We start from the raw sequence: 15,375 nt of genomic DNA, 5'->3' as shown, positions 1-15,375 counted from the left end.
CTGTAATAATGACAAGCATAGAAATACCGTATCGTATCATAAATTATCTCTTCTTTTCAACTTTTTATAATAAACTAGATACTTTTATTTCTATACTGGGTTTTCTGTCGACTGCCTATTTCTATTTGCGAGCTCTATTATAAAAATTCGTAAGAAATTAAATTTAACGTTTTTATTTAACGTTTTTTAGAATACGTTTGCATATTGTCTTCAAAACGATAAAGAGCTCGCGTGCAAGGCGCGTCTGGTAAACGGATGCAGATTAAGCTTCGACATTTCCTTACAGTTATCAATAATTAACAAAATTTCATATCCGAAACACATCAGATAGCTGATAAACAGTTTAGACTGTTCTTCGCGTAAATGGTAAAATTCTTTGAATAAAATAAACAAATGCCGATAAGCTTGGCGCGAATGACGTGACGAGCCTTGTAACCACGGGCGGCAAGCAGCGAGCTGCGATATCGACGTTGGCGCTCGCAGAAACTCCGTTCCTTCCGCAGTAAATACTAGCTGCGGGCTTACCATTCGCATGCCTGCTCCACTTACCCTGCCGCAAACGTGCTTCGGATAAAACGCGCCTCGGATTGCTACTGCTTCGCTTGTGCAAACATCGGTATCAATATTTGTGCAGCTAGCTTTCGCGCAAGATAGCAGATCCAATTTTTGTGAAAAAAAACACTCGCGCTGCATGTAGAAATCTGTTGCAAAAATAAATTCGATTAAAGTGTGACACGTGTCGTTCTCAGAGAACATCAAAATATGCACTTAACATTTAAAATCGTATTGTTCTTAAAACGGATGAGAAATAACTATAATATGTTGTGTTGCTTAGAAAATTGCAATTTAATAATCGTATCATGTCGAAATTAGTTTTGTTTTTTATTTGTTTTTTTAATTAGAGTAAGTTTATAAAAATATAAAAATATACTGTTTTTTTCCGTGGCGCTACGACTCTGTTTTCGATATCGCTACACATTGCATTTTTTTTTTACTTCTATTTTTTTGACGGGTTAAACTTTTTTAAATACAACTGTAATTACAATAATACAATTTTGCGGCATCTGTGCCACAGCACGGTAAATTTTTCAATTAATTTTAAGCGATCTTTAACGAAAGTTTGATTTAGAATCACTTTTAAATGACACTTGGTGCTTTACTATATACATTTAATTAACTTGGTTTTATATTGAGTAACATTTAATATTGAAAATCAAGCGTTTGACATCTCTCATCAAAATTTTAGTGACAAAGATGTATTCCAAACTCAAAGGTTTGCGCGAAAAATGACGTTATAATTTCCGACAGAGTTTACATATATTTTTACTGATATTTGCGCTTTTAGAAAAAAATTTTATAAAAGAATAAAGACGGACTATATTAATTAACTTTTTGGTAGCTATTCACATCGTCCCGTCACGAACTTTATTTCGTCAGAACTGAATAGCGGGTCGCGGAAGCCGCGATATCTTTAAATTAATTTCCTTTTGGATTCAGTCATTCCATATTTTTTCAATTTTGTCTTCTCCATTTTTAAAGTTCACGTATGCTCGCAGCGCTAGAAAGGCATCTCACGAAATTCATTAACTTTCACGGATTACCCTCTTCAAACCTTACAATTAATTAAAACTTTCGGCATGAAAATAGCGTTCGCTATCAACTTCTATAAGTTAAATTTTCCGTTAATGTTTCCGGACAAATAATTTTGTCCGGAACATTAATTCCTCACAGAATGTCCTTTAGTAAACAATTTCTATTTATTTTACGACGAAATTTAGGCATCTCGAAATTTTGTTTATTTAGAAACGCTACTTGAAACAAATTTCTTGTATACGATAATTAATTCTGCATTTTTGATTATTTTTTAATTTAACACAACTATGGAATATTATTTTTACATCGAACTATCGCACGGTTGATAAGTTATTCATTGAAAAAGTAAATATAATATGCAACTTTACAATCTGCTTGTTATAATCTCGCTGGAATTCTTTAAACTCGCAACTGAGTTAACAATATGATTTAAAGTCTTATCTTTTTACATTTCAACTTTTAATCTTTATTTCCCTGGGTAGTTGGGATTAATGTAAATTTTGCGGCAAATGGCGTGTTAAGAGTTTTCATAAGAACTTTGTTTTAATTTCATTATATTAAATCAACGTATCCATGATCCTTTTAATACATAAATTTTTTACGTTTGAGATTCATATATTGTTTCCAAGATTTTTCCGCAAGATAGCTTGGCGGTGTACTTACTTTTTATTTTTATCTTGTGTCACAGCAAAGTGATATTGCTTTTTTGTTTATGATGCCGATCAAAGAGTATGTTATATTTTGCATAATTTACATAAATTATACAGCTAATTATTTTTCGTCATAACTAATATTTATCGTTTTTTGCTCTCAAAAGTAAAATATGGATAAGATTAAAAAATTATCGAGTAACAGCTCGCTCTATCAGCAGCAAATGAATTTAAGAATGTTTTTATACACATGAACCGATAATTATTCTAGAAACAAAAGATTCTCATTTCATGGATCAGTTGCACTGACAACTTTGATTATCAAAACAAGCTCTAGTGGGTTTCTTCCTAGATCATCTTTCTGACTACAATACAACACAGAGGAAATTAATTGTTTTTGCAGTTGAAAGATGCTCAATGCACTTGCAAAAATGCGAATTGTATGCTGCAAACTCATCTTCTATCTCAAGTTAGTTTCTCGTCTGACAATTAGACAACGAAGAACAACCTGGGCAATTGTCGTTACGCTAATTATTAAGTAATTTCGTACAATTTTGCTTCAAGTTCTTCAATTTAAACGGGACAATGAAAACGCGACAAAGATCGATAAGCGATCTCCCCCCCTCTCTTGAACTTGCTTCAAACGAACTTTCTCTTGAGTAAACCCTTACGACAGCCATACGAAATTCTACGAGCCACGAAATTATGGCGAGTCGATGACGGCGAATCGAGGCAAAGTTCCACGTTGAAGTTTCCCACGTTGAGGTCGCGCCTCCCCGAATTCACTTGCGAATTCTCCGTCGTGGTACCTATCTACTTGTTTATTTTCCAGAATACGCGAGGCGAATTACGCTTTCTCGTTTGGGCTGACATGCGGGACCGACTCGGGCGGGAAGAAGAGACCGATAAACCGATAAAATAGTTTGCGCAAAATTAAATCTATCGTTATACATATTCACATTTGAAAAGCAGAAGCAAGTGGATCCAAACAAATCGGTTTTGACATGTTGTATTGCATTTACGAGCTACAAATTGATCCTAAATTGGCTAAACTGACTAAAACTAAATGCGATTTCTTGATAGTATAATAGAACACAACAAGATTGTGATAAAACGTTATAGTTTAAAACGATTTTATCGTGTTATCTCCTTTCACGTGTACAAAATGTTTCTTAAGTATTATCCAATAAGTATTTTAGAAATTGATATTTACAAGATCATTTTATGAAAATTTATGTAAAAATGATTTCAAGGGCCTCGTTTTAGAGATACAGGGTGTTAAAAATTCTATAAAATTATTATTCTTTTTTAATTCTTTTTTCAAGTTTTTGAGAGCAGATTTATATAAACTTTTCTTTATAAAATAATCTTAAAAACCAATTCCTAAAATATTGAACAATACTTAAGAAACACATTGTACGTTCCCCTCGTATAATCTTCTAAATCAAAGCAGCATTCGGCACATATCGTTCTCACGAGTGTTCTTGGACGTGCGAGGGATTCGACATAATGATAAGAGATGGAAGTGTAGGGAAAACAGCTCCACACTGTCGAACTCACGTATCTTCGTCTGTCGATCGCCATTTGACCCCGTAAACCGGGAAAGAGCTTATATTCTTCGATCTGTCCTGTGGGAAATGTACTCACATCGTGTGCGCTTGTATGCATCTTGCCATGGGTGCGTCTCTGTCGGCACATCCGGATGCATGAATTTAATACGGTAAAAGTTCCGACTTTCACTCGCTCGCCATCGAGTATCGATATCCGATGTCTTTTTCTTCAAAGGGCTTGACTTTGTACTTGCCTACTTTCTTTTAAAATAACGATACGATGCGAAATAATTCGTGAAAATAAATTCGTGAAAAATCCAAATGGCAAAAGCACCCTGAAAATTTGCGGAAAATTATGCAAGTTCTTTATTCGCGATCCGTTAAACCCTTTAAAAATTAATGTTCGGAAGAAGAAGTCGTTGTCGGCGTTTTACTTAATTTTCCGGAAACTTTCACTCTGCCATATCTTACTTAGCGAGTATATACGAGCTTCCGTATTCCCGTATACACTCCACGGGAATAAAGACACAGCGAAAGAAAGAGAGAGAGAGAAAGAGAGAGAGGGGGTGGGAGAGAGGGATTGTTTGACGTCGTGAAGGAAGTCGAAGAGGGTTGACGTTGCTGAGAGAACGAGGAATTCCGCCGCGAGGACTGCAGCTGCAGGGATGTTCGGTCGTCGACTCGGATGAGAGAGGCGAGGGGGTCAGGGAAGCTCTGGACCGGGGGTTGGGGTCGGGGTTGTCGGTCCAGAAGGGGATGAGGAAAGACCGCACCCACCCCGGTTTATCGACCGGGTTACACCCTTAGCCGGCGCTCTCGCAAATTTCCCTCCTTACCTGCGCTCTCCCATCACCTTCTTTCTGCAACGCGTTTTCTTCCCGCGATGCACCGATCGGTGGAGTGCATTACGCGTTTGAAATTCGGCGTTTCCGGTCAGGAAACACCGTCGTAACATTTGCGACGTCGAAATCCAGGCAAAATGATTACGTGACGAAACGATGTCGTTGACAAAGTTTATCGCTAAAGAAATCTGTAGAACACGATATTTCGTCCTGGTACTCTTTATACGGCAATTATATAAGACGTGATAAGACGTAATAATAAATTATAAGAACTATTTAATATTCGGAAGCACGATTTACAAATCTGGGTCTTTATGTACTCATTTTTGTTTCTCATAAATTTTGTCACGTTTAATCTCAAAACAATAGTTATTTAAATTTTTTAAAAACTTGTGAAATTGAGAAAATATGATGGGATGACGAATTTTTGATGACATTTGCACGAATGAATTCTTTAATAAAAGTTTCCCCAAACTTGAATCCTACTTTAGGATTAGCTCTATAACTTTTTCTTAATTTACGGTGATTTCTATAGGATTATGGTTGCCTCTCAGAAACTTCAGTAGTCCTTGCTATATACGTCCGAAAGAACAGCTTATTTACTTGATGGCATAAAAAAATCAATATCATTAATGCTTCTCAAATTTATTTACTTTATGTTTATAGCACGTACTACGTTGTAGCACGCTATTTTTTCATACATAAGTTCTGCGAGTAATATTTTTCATCGCAGAAATGCCTTCCTTTTAGTCGCGTCCCGGGGAACTCGTGTACATATTTTTTTAGATTTAGAAATAAAGTTTCTCCTCCTGTATTCGAATGAACATTTCGTCTCTATATGTCCCTTGGTTGTATAACGTTTGTCTCCTTTAATGTCTCTGCTGACGAGTTTTCGTTGTTGACACGGATTTCCCACGAGATATGATCGTCACTTGAACCAGCGATACTGCATATAATAACATACGATTAAATGCCGGGCGTTTCAGAATTGGATGTTGTTTCAAAGTTAGGATTCCATGAATAATTTGCGCGCGACACCTTAATATTTTCGAAAATATTGACTGTCATATTCTTTATCTTTCCTTTAGTAACTTGACGATTAAAAAAGTGATTATTATTTTCAATATTGTGCAACGATTATTATTAGAGACATTGCAGCAAGATATATTCATTTCCATATCCGGATTAGGTATTATTTTAATCAGTTCGTTTGCTTTAGAATTCGCAACGACGGGAACTTTTTTGCTGCGGACTATCTCTTTAAACACGTGCAATTGTCGTGAAACGACTTTTATACCGACAAGGCAACATTCGTCACAGCACTTTTACCCCTGTCGCTTCCTTTCTTCACTCTCTCACCTTTTCTTTCGCTCTCTGTCTTTCTCTCTCTCTTTCTTCCTTTCGTATTTTTCTCATCGGCCCAGTGACGTCTAGCGAAAAAAAAAGAGGTTTATGCCGAGATGCGATAATAACGAAATGCTGTATTGCGTTTTTCTAGCTTTGCAAGTACTTGTTTCATGTGCAAGCCATTCTTTCTTTTCCTGGTTTCGTCATCGTGCATACAGAACTGCGTCAGATTACATTATTATATCGTCTCGACGCGAAATTCGTAATCGTCAATCTCTCTTGCTCTATTTTTTTTCATTCTATTAATTCATTTTACATTAAAAAAAACAAGTTTTAAAACACCTAATCATCTTTCTTGTATTGTGTTTTAATATAACGAAAAATACGGATACTTAAATGCGAAATCTAAACGACGATAATGATGTAATATTCGTAAGAAAAAGATATTCTAATCTTTAGTATAGTTGCTGAAAAAAATAAAAGACATATTACGTAAGAAACACGATAAATATTGTAAATTGTGCTATAACTGTTATATTTTAACAGGATGTCGCGCTATAGAGGCAATTTATGTTATACACTAGCATCGTTACTTGTATCTTCGCACTGACGTCCTGTGTGTATATGGCTGGAAAATAATGTGTATCTTGTACACTTTTTTCCCATTTTCTCCTGCTTCTTCTTCTGCTTCTTCTTCTCCTCCTACTTCTCCTACTTCCACCATCAACAAGTATCGCACGTGTGTTGCGCGAGCGTATGAGTTTTTTCTTGTAAAACTGCGCTTTGGCTTTATCGCACCGTAAATAATGCACGTTGTGTCAACATTTAATATGGCGCGTACACGTGCCGTTACACATGAACGGCGTGCACGGCGAGCGACAGTTAAGCGGCTGGAAATTAAAACGCGAGTGATACATCTCATGTCACGGGACTATTTAGATGCACGAAACCGCAGATGAATTGCGGGATATCTCTTTTACATCAGTCATTAATTTTGAAAATGACGTGCAAGTTAAGTCTCGAGGACATAATTTATAGCGCAAAAAGCGATGATTTATATATTTGAAATAAGATAATAATCTATATTAATTTATTGAATAATGATGCTAGTATATTTGTACACGTTACGAGTAATAAAGTATCTTATTTTTTGTGCGATAATATATATCGATTAGAGTCTTATCCAGAAGGATTAAATCGCGTGGAATTAAATTTAAGCCTGAGATTTTTATATATTAGACACCAGAATGGTATTGCGCGCTAAAATTAAAATAGCAATTAATATGCATTAGGCCTCTACCAATAATTATTAATAATGTGTATATGATAAAACCATCGTTATTCTCTCTTATAGTAGAGTAATACTGATATTATGTAATGGAGATACGAGCATCAGGTGTTTATCAGGGTTTTATTTGGAGGCATTTGTTTCCCGCACCGGAGATCTTATTTCGCAAACGTATCACGTAAACCAGCGGGAAACAGCAAATTTCTCCGAAAAATGCACCTCAACGATATTGCATGACATATTAATATACAGTCAATTTAATATACGAACAAAGTATGCGACTTTACGTAATAACGAAAGTAACGAACTTTTTTTTATAAAAAAAGGACATTCCCGTATGAGCTTTTTATAGGTCGTACATCGATATCGTGCAATATCGTACGATTGTGCAAATTCTGACAGACTTTTTGCGAACGAGCGTCTCTAACATATGATCTTATTTTTAACGTTTGAGGAAATTTTCACGTTTAGTGCAATATTTACCTTTTTCCGCGTTTTTTTAATTATTTTTTATGAGGATTTATTAATAATACGATCATTGGTGAGTTATACTGAACGGAAACTCGGTATTCATTAAAATTTCATTTCTCGACTGCAATGACAACAGGCAAGGAGAACAAGAAAAAGAAATTAAAGAATAATAACGAATTACTGAAATTTTTTCCTCAAATTTAGATACAATGTGATCGTATCTCGGAACATTTTTAATAATTGCGAGAAATGCTGAAGCGTCGTTCTGTATAGCGTTTTACATCGGATTACGTTGCAAATAAAACATTGTTGCAGTTATATTCCAATGGAAATGGACTTTACCCGCTCTTATCAGAAGACAAGATATGCTCCCTATTCTCTCTCTCTAGATTTAATATGCTTCTTAAGTCTCGCAACTTTTTCCTGAGCCTTTTTAGCAAACGTTTCACGTAGGCTACCAGAGAAGACATATGTTTCCTACAACGGTCTTAGTTTTATCGTCGAGCAGCATTAACCCTTTTTCAGTATAATCTATATAGCTATGCATTTTAAGAATACCTTAAGGCTCTGAGAAGATTGCACACGCTCTTAATGGCCACTTTTAAAAAATTATTTTTTATTTTAATTTTTTTTGATATGCATATACATTATGCATACGAGTACCTTTTTCTGATATGAGCAATACAATAGGTAACGTAAATACACACACACATATATATATATATTTTTTAGTTTTACATGTTGCTGGAAATTATTATTTTTATTCGAGAAAGTTATATCCCTTTGCAAAGGGATTTTGACTCTTTATGTTTATATATTTGAGTTTGACTAGCATTAATTCGGAAAGCGTTAACTCAAAAACCTGTTCACCAGTCCTTGACAAGCATTAAGCACGGAGTTAGGACGCATTGTAGCAAATTTCTGAAGTTTGTCATGATCAGTTGGTCCTGTCATGCTTCTGTTTCAGTGTGCATTTATATCGGTCTGAGGACACGGTTGTAATTTTGTAATTGTTCGCAAACTGTTCGGTGATTTGAATATACGTGTTTGAAGGTATGGTCTGCGATTAGCAGAACGGAAATAATTTGCGGCAGCATGATAAATAATAGATATTAACATTTTTTAAAACCATCTTAATGTATGCCTTCCTAAGACACAATTCTCGACTTAAAAGTTATGTTTCGTAATTTTTTAGGTAATTCTATACATTATATATCCTCGAAAGATTGATTATTGCCATTACATTAGTGCTTTGTCAATAACTTCTGAATAAATAGAAAAGAATGATGCAATAATAAGTACATACTTTGCTATTTTTATCGTATTCACAAGCACACAATTAAAAATATTATTAATAAAGAAATTTTATATGAAATATTACATTATATTTTACATAAAATTGTTATCGTATCTTTATTCTCGACTCTTTACATGAATTAAGAAATTATGGCGATTTTTGATAAAAAATAATTTGAAGGGAGGAGTACACGGAATTTCCTTAGGTAGGATTTATAGTCTTAATTGCTCAGTCAAGTTTACATAAGCCAAGAAACTGCCTTTATTGGATCATATCGATAGTTGTTCTGCACTTGCCGATGTCTGCACAAAATAATCCGGGCATTGATACACTGTATATATGTTATATGTATATATGTATATATGTATATATGTATATACATATATGTATATATGTATATATAGGACGGTTGAAGTACCCTCAGACTATGGTCCGCCACTGTCGATGTGCCTGTACGATACTCGCATATGAACGTGATACATTCGCCAAGGGCGGTTTTTGAACCCGATTTTGCGAGGAACGGAGATCGCGCGACCATGATCGCATGTCAGTCAGACATCATTCTCACACGACTGATTTCGTGCGTTCGCGCGTGAAAAGTTTACACGTTCGAAAGAGCACACGTTCCCGTTTGCGGTCCGCGTATAGCGATGCGATCGCGAGATGTAAACATAATGTAAAACGTAAAGGTTGGTTTTGCGCTAAACAGGAAAGAATTGTTTAGAAAAACGATGATATAAATAATTGTCTTCATCTCGAGAAGGCGACAAAGGCGAGGTTTATGGAGATAAACGATGTAAATTCCAATTCTTATTCTAATTTCACGGTTTTATAAGAAGTGAAAGAATTCTAATTTTTTTTTTTTTTAACAATATTGTATATCTATTTACGATTAAATCTAACATTCAGTGAGAAATGCTGTACGATATTTCAAGACATTCAGGTCACGAAACTCACGCGGATTATTTGACCACACTCGGACGTTAATTGAATGTTGCCCTTTCCTCCGAACGAATTAGCCGCATGCAAATCACTTGTGTCGAGACGTGTCGTCTGACTGACATTCAACCGTGCTGCGACAATTTGCGGTACGCGCGAAACCGGTCTGATTCGCGCCGATCATCGTCGAATACGTCGCGATGAAAAACCCCCGCAACACTTCTCATTCTCGCGCGCGGCTCTTGTCCATTCGTGTTTTTCATCCGCGGACGTAAATGGCTCGTTTTCTTTCTCCCGTCGTTTTGAGTTAGTATTCTGCCGCATTGTGAGCTCTGGATCGCGCCTGTGCCGTCGCAGTCTCGTAAGGTTGAAGATTAATGGCCGATGAGGGTCGAAAATCACGGGGATAAGAACGTGACGTTTTCGAAACGGTATTAAAATGCGCCTCGTGAAAGATATTAATGCCAAACGAGAGGCATGTTTTGCAGTTTAATCTCGTCATTGTTGGCGTTCCGACTCCGCGGTAAATATACAGTCGAGTGAAGTCACGTCGGTGGCTCTCTGAATTTCCGACAACGAATGAAACTCGAGCGGCAGAGATCTATATAGGAGTTGGCGATAGACGAAGTTCAGTCGTATTAATTTCAGCCTGTTGTTTAGACCGAATTTTCCCCAGTGCGGACTCGCCATCAGGTGTTGTTGGTTAGGTGTCGAGTCCATACGCGAAAGTTGTCGAAATACGAGCGGAAATATGAAATATTATCGTGCATTAATTAACGCCAGTGTACGTTAAATGATTTTTCCAAAAGAGTAAGGAATGACAAATTAGGAAAAACTACACGTGGGCGGTAATCTATCTTTTTTTTCTTACTAAGAAATATTATGTTGCGCCGTCAATCGTGAAATATATTTATTTAACGAATAAAAATAATATGATTATTTTATTATCAGCATGTGTTTGTAACTCTTATAGTGACATAAGAACGTTTCGAAAATCCTTCGACAATCTTAAAATCCTGCGGACGTGATTGACTCGATTCCAGTTATTTTGGCTGGGACATCTTGCCAGAGGAGCGTCGATCTCGTAATCGGGCGCACGCGGCAGTTGCCGAGATATCGGGTCCAAACTTGAATCGTTGCCAGCGTAGCCTGGGTTTACGAACAGCCGGCTCTTTCTCGTCCTTTGACCCCTGCCAAATCCTCGAAGAATGGCTCCCTCGAAATGCATCTGCGAAGGAAATCGACGAAAGAGGGAGAAAGAGGTTGATTATGCGCTCTCGCAAAAACTTGTTCGTGGAAGTGGCATAATGCCGGCTATAGGTGCGAGGCCGCAATTAAAAGCTGCAGTGAGCGAAGTCCGTTAAGTGTGCCAAAGGAATCTTCCGGGAGAAAATAAATTTAACGAGTAGAAGATGAAAGGAAAATTAGAAGGAGACGCTACTTAGCGCGATTAAGAGGAACGTGAACGGCGACGACGAGGTTGAGGAAAGTGTAAAACTTGATTCGTGCTTTTAACCGCTCACCGTTTTTTCTCACCCTTTTTGCGTCTTTGCGTTTTGCGAAAGATATAACGTTACGCGTTTGAATTTAGCAAGCTGATGCTTTAGGAAGCAAGCTGATTGCATAAAAATATATACGTGGAAAGTGGCGATAAATGAGAAAACGCGCGTTGAAATATACGTTTTTTCTCATTAAAAGCATATAATTTATGCAATTTGCAAAAGTAGATTATATTACATCTTGGAACTTAGTAAGTTTTTTTTATACGGCCACACATTTTTTTCGGAGCATGAAATAAAACGGCGTTAATTGGCGCTTGAAGAAACACCCGGTGATTCAGAAACATTTATATACACTTGCTCTGCCGTTGTTTGTTGTTTATTTTCCATTTAATATGTTAACAATGTTTAACACTAGATCAAAGCAGTAAAAAAAATGACTGGTTTGTAATTTTTTTTAAATTATTTGTATTTATAACCGAAAATTTGCATCTTCCGTGATCTTTGCGATATATACATGATTTATTTGATCAATACACATTTTGCCTCTTCATCCCTTTTTTCACAGATATACATATAGTACATTTTCAAATATATAGTATATTATATAATATATTTAAATAGTAGAAATTTTAATCGTCGATAGTTCTAGTATTAAGAATTAGCGTCTAGAATATAACCAAATGAATATATATTTCTCATATTGCATAATAACATCGTTGCATTATCAATAAATGTCGTAGTAATCCATCGTGGCAGAAGATCCTTTTACAGTATTATTTCTATCGTTGCACGCGATCGTTATTCGATACGTTTGTTCGCATTTCCTCAAAGTCCCTCTGTTAAAGAAATCTAAAAGGGATTAAATCCGTTCCACCGGCCGGAATAGAATGCGAGTGACGACGGGAGGGCGCAATGAGATCGGGGAAGCGCGCGGGAACCGATGCCGATCGCACGAGTCGTCGGGACGTCTCGAAATCCTAGTCGTTCGTGTCGCCGCACGAAGAGATTTTAAGGGTTTCCTCCCTCGTGCCCCCCCTCCCCGCGTACGTGCGGCGACGGTTGCGGCACGTACACGCGTACGCGTCGAGTGCACCGGAGCACCGGTAGTCCGCAAGTGCATCAGCGGATCACGCCACGTACGTGTGTCGTGGTCGTCGTCTACTGGCGCATCAAGTTTCCCTCGTGGCTCCTCTTTATTTCCCTCTCTCGCCCGCCTCTTCCGTATACACCCGCGTATTTTACTTTGGAGCATAAGCTACGAGTAACTCGACTGAGGAGGAGGACCGGAGGAGGGACGCCGCCTATTGTTCACGGCATTGTCTCCTCGCGCGTTTACCCCGTACGGCGGCGATTATCCCGGCATGCAGTAAACGTTGCACTACCTACCTACCTACCCCGTCTATCCCCGTACCCCTCTCTACGTGTGTATATTACGAAGAGACTACGGAGAGCGGAAGTCATCATTTCGATTGTTATGCTTTGAGTCAGGGAACGTATCGTTCTGTATATCGTGGACACGAATGCGAGACGCGTTTTCGCGTTCTCTATGGACCGGGATGAAAGCGAGACGTCACCGTCGCAGAGATAAGGGAATTATTTATTTCGACGGTTTTTGTTAAAACTGATATGCCGATACGATTTCTACCTCACACTATACAGAACTTACTTTCAAAGTAAATAATTCAAGGTAGAATTATATTTTGCGATTGAAAAGTTTTTAAGTATAATAATTAAAGAGTTCTATAAGTAAGCGTCTTTGCAATGCTGTGTGTATTGTGTCTTCGGTATCGATTTTATAAGAGAGTTATTCTCATCTACCTTCGGAAAATGTTTACATTCAGCTGCCGCGAAAGGTGATTCTCGTAAATAAATTCAATAATGCCTTTATCAAAAACATTTTTGGTATAAGAACGCAATTTTTCTAAAAAAAATCGACACGAGAAATTGAGCGTTTAATTCGATCATCAATTAATAATATCGAAAATCGTCGCTGTTCGCCAAGAAAAATCAGACATATCTCGAACAAACTTTCAGTAATTTTCGTTACATCAACGACAGCTTGGCAACAACAAGTCGACTCAAGCTCTCGATCTGTTGGTGGTCGATCATCATCGCGGTCTTCCGGCGTGGAAGCGAACAGTCGCGGTCATTTCCGCTTGGCTTCGAGTTTCGCCCACGAGAGTTGCACACCGAGACGAAGACACGGAGACAGATGCAGACATATAGGTGGCGACGGTGGCATACATGCTTAGACTTGACTACGCGCTACTCGAATTGTTGAATGCGCAAGGAGGGGATCCGTGGTGAAGCTACATTCGCTATGCCATCGGGCGCAGACAGTGGGGCTTGTCCGACGCAGGAAGGAAGACGTTTCTGTATGGGGAACGGGATTAATCCGCGTTTGGGAAGTGAGGATTTTGGCAACCCGGCTCACGCGACACAATGCGATGCGAGAGCAATGCAGCGTCGCGCCCGACCCAAGCGCAATTCCACGAGAATGCCACCGCCGCCCGGCCGCCGCCGCCGCCGCGATGATCGTAACGCGAAAATCGTGTAGTGAAATATGAATTCATTGTTGAACATACATGCGCGCGTATGCCGCGATATCCGATTATTCGCTTGACGCCACGGAAAACGCGAGTTGTAATGCGTTGAGCATGCAGATGAAATTCAAATAAATCGTCCGCCGAGCGCAAATCGGTGGGAAAATTTAAAAATTGTCGATTTAAAGAATTGTTGAGCAGAATTGATTAATGAAAAAAAAAAGTTAACGAGCACGAGATGAACCTGCAAAATCTCCGCGTTGTAGGACGGGAAGCGGAAAGTTCACTGCGAGATCGCGCGACGTGCCATCGCACTCGGGTGGTCTGAGACGTGTTTTTTTTTCTGACAGCGCCAATAGCAGAGCAGACGGAAGGTTTTGTTTAGATTAAGCGATGTACATACGCAAAAAGAATTCTACGCGTTACCGCCAACGCATTCCAGCAAGACATCGCAGCTGGAAAAGCTTATACGAATCTTTACTTTTTAACGGTAATGAGATGAAGTCCGCAGTATAAACTTTTCAGTTTATTTTTAATTTATTTGCTGTCGAGAGTCAGCAACGTGAGGTACTCTAAAATGAAAATTTTATTTAACAGATATCGTAAACGTTGCATAAATCGATCCGTAAGATTAATTATATTTTATTGATTATACTTGGACGCGGTCCACTAATTTTAACGAGAGCTTTTATTTGCATCTGATTTGGAAGTCTGCAGACGGACTGATTTTTTAATACCCTGGTTTATATACGCTTGATCGCGTTTTAATGCAACGATATATCTCGAATTACTGTCACATCCCTCTCTACGATTAGCATACAATAGCATAAATATATTTTTCCAAGTTTGCATGTTAATTACGTATTTGTAGTTCCATGAATACGGCAGTTAGTAACGATCACGAAATTCCGCGAACTTTTAACGCTGTCATTGTTATATTACTTGAATATTAACCCGTTCATTTTGATATCATTTAACTTGAAAAACGATTTCTCAATAGTTTGAACAATTTTAAAAATAATTTTGAACTCTAGTTAATACAGTTTTAATTCTTGATTATCTTTTGAGAGTAAAAAATATGGAATAGGACGAAAAGTCGCGCATTATGAGATTTGCATTAAGTTGAGTAAAATAAGCGTTGATTATAATAATTAAATATAATGAAAAGAACATGTTGATTATAATAATTAATTAAGATCAAATTTGCTCTTGAAGAAAATGATTTTTCTCCCTTTGTGTGAGATAACCAACGAGATAATGCGTCGAAACGCAAAATTATGGATGGGGAAATAAGGAAGATAGCGAGACAGACGAAGCAATAGACGCGTTAACAGATAGGAAAATGCTAAGTGC

At 37.6% G+C, this 15,375-nt stretch overlaps 1 protein-coding gene across 2 annotated transcripts in view; it reads left to right on the top strand.

Moving 5' to 3' along the window:
• Window positions 1-15,375, top strand: part of LOC143908376 (uncharacterized) — a 244,935-nt gene that overhangs the window by 91,447 nt on the left and 138,113 nt on the right. The window lies entirely within an intron of this gene.

This window comes from Temnothorax americanus, unplaced genomic scaffold (assembly GCF_048541705.1).
Source record: "Temnothorax americanus isolate GAGA-0224 unplaced genomic scaffold, ASM4854170v1 Scaffold11, whole genome shotgun sequence".
Taxonomy (NCBI): domain Eukaryota; kingdom Metazoa; phylum Arthropoda; class Insecta; order Hymenoptera; family Formicidae; genus Temnothorax; species Temnothorax americanus.
Note: the sequence above shows the minus strand (reverse complement) of the source record. Positions and strands in the feature narration are given on the sequence as shown.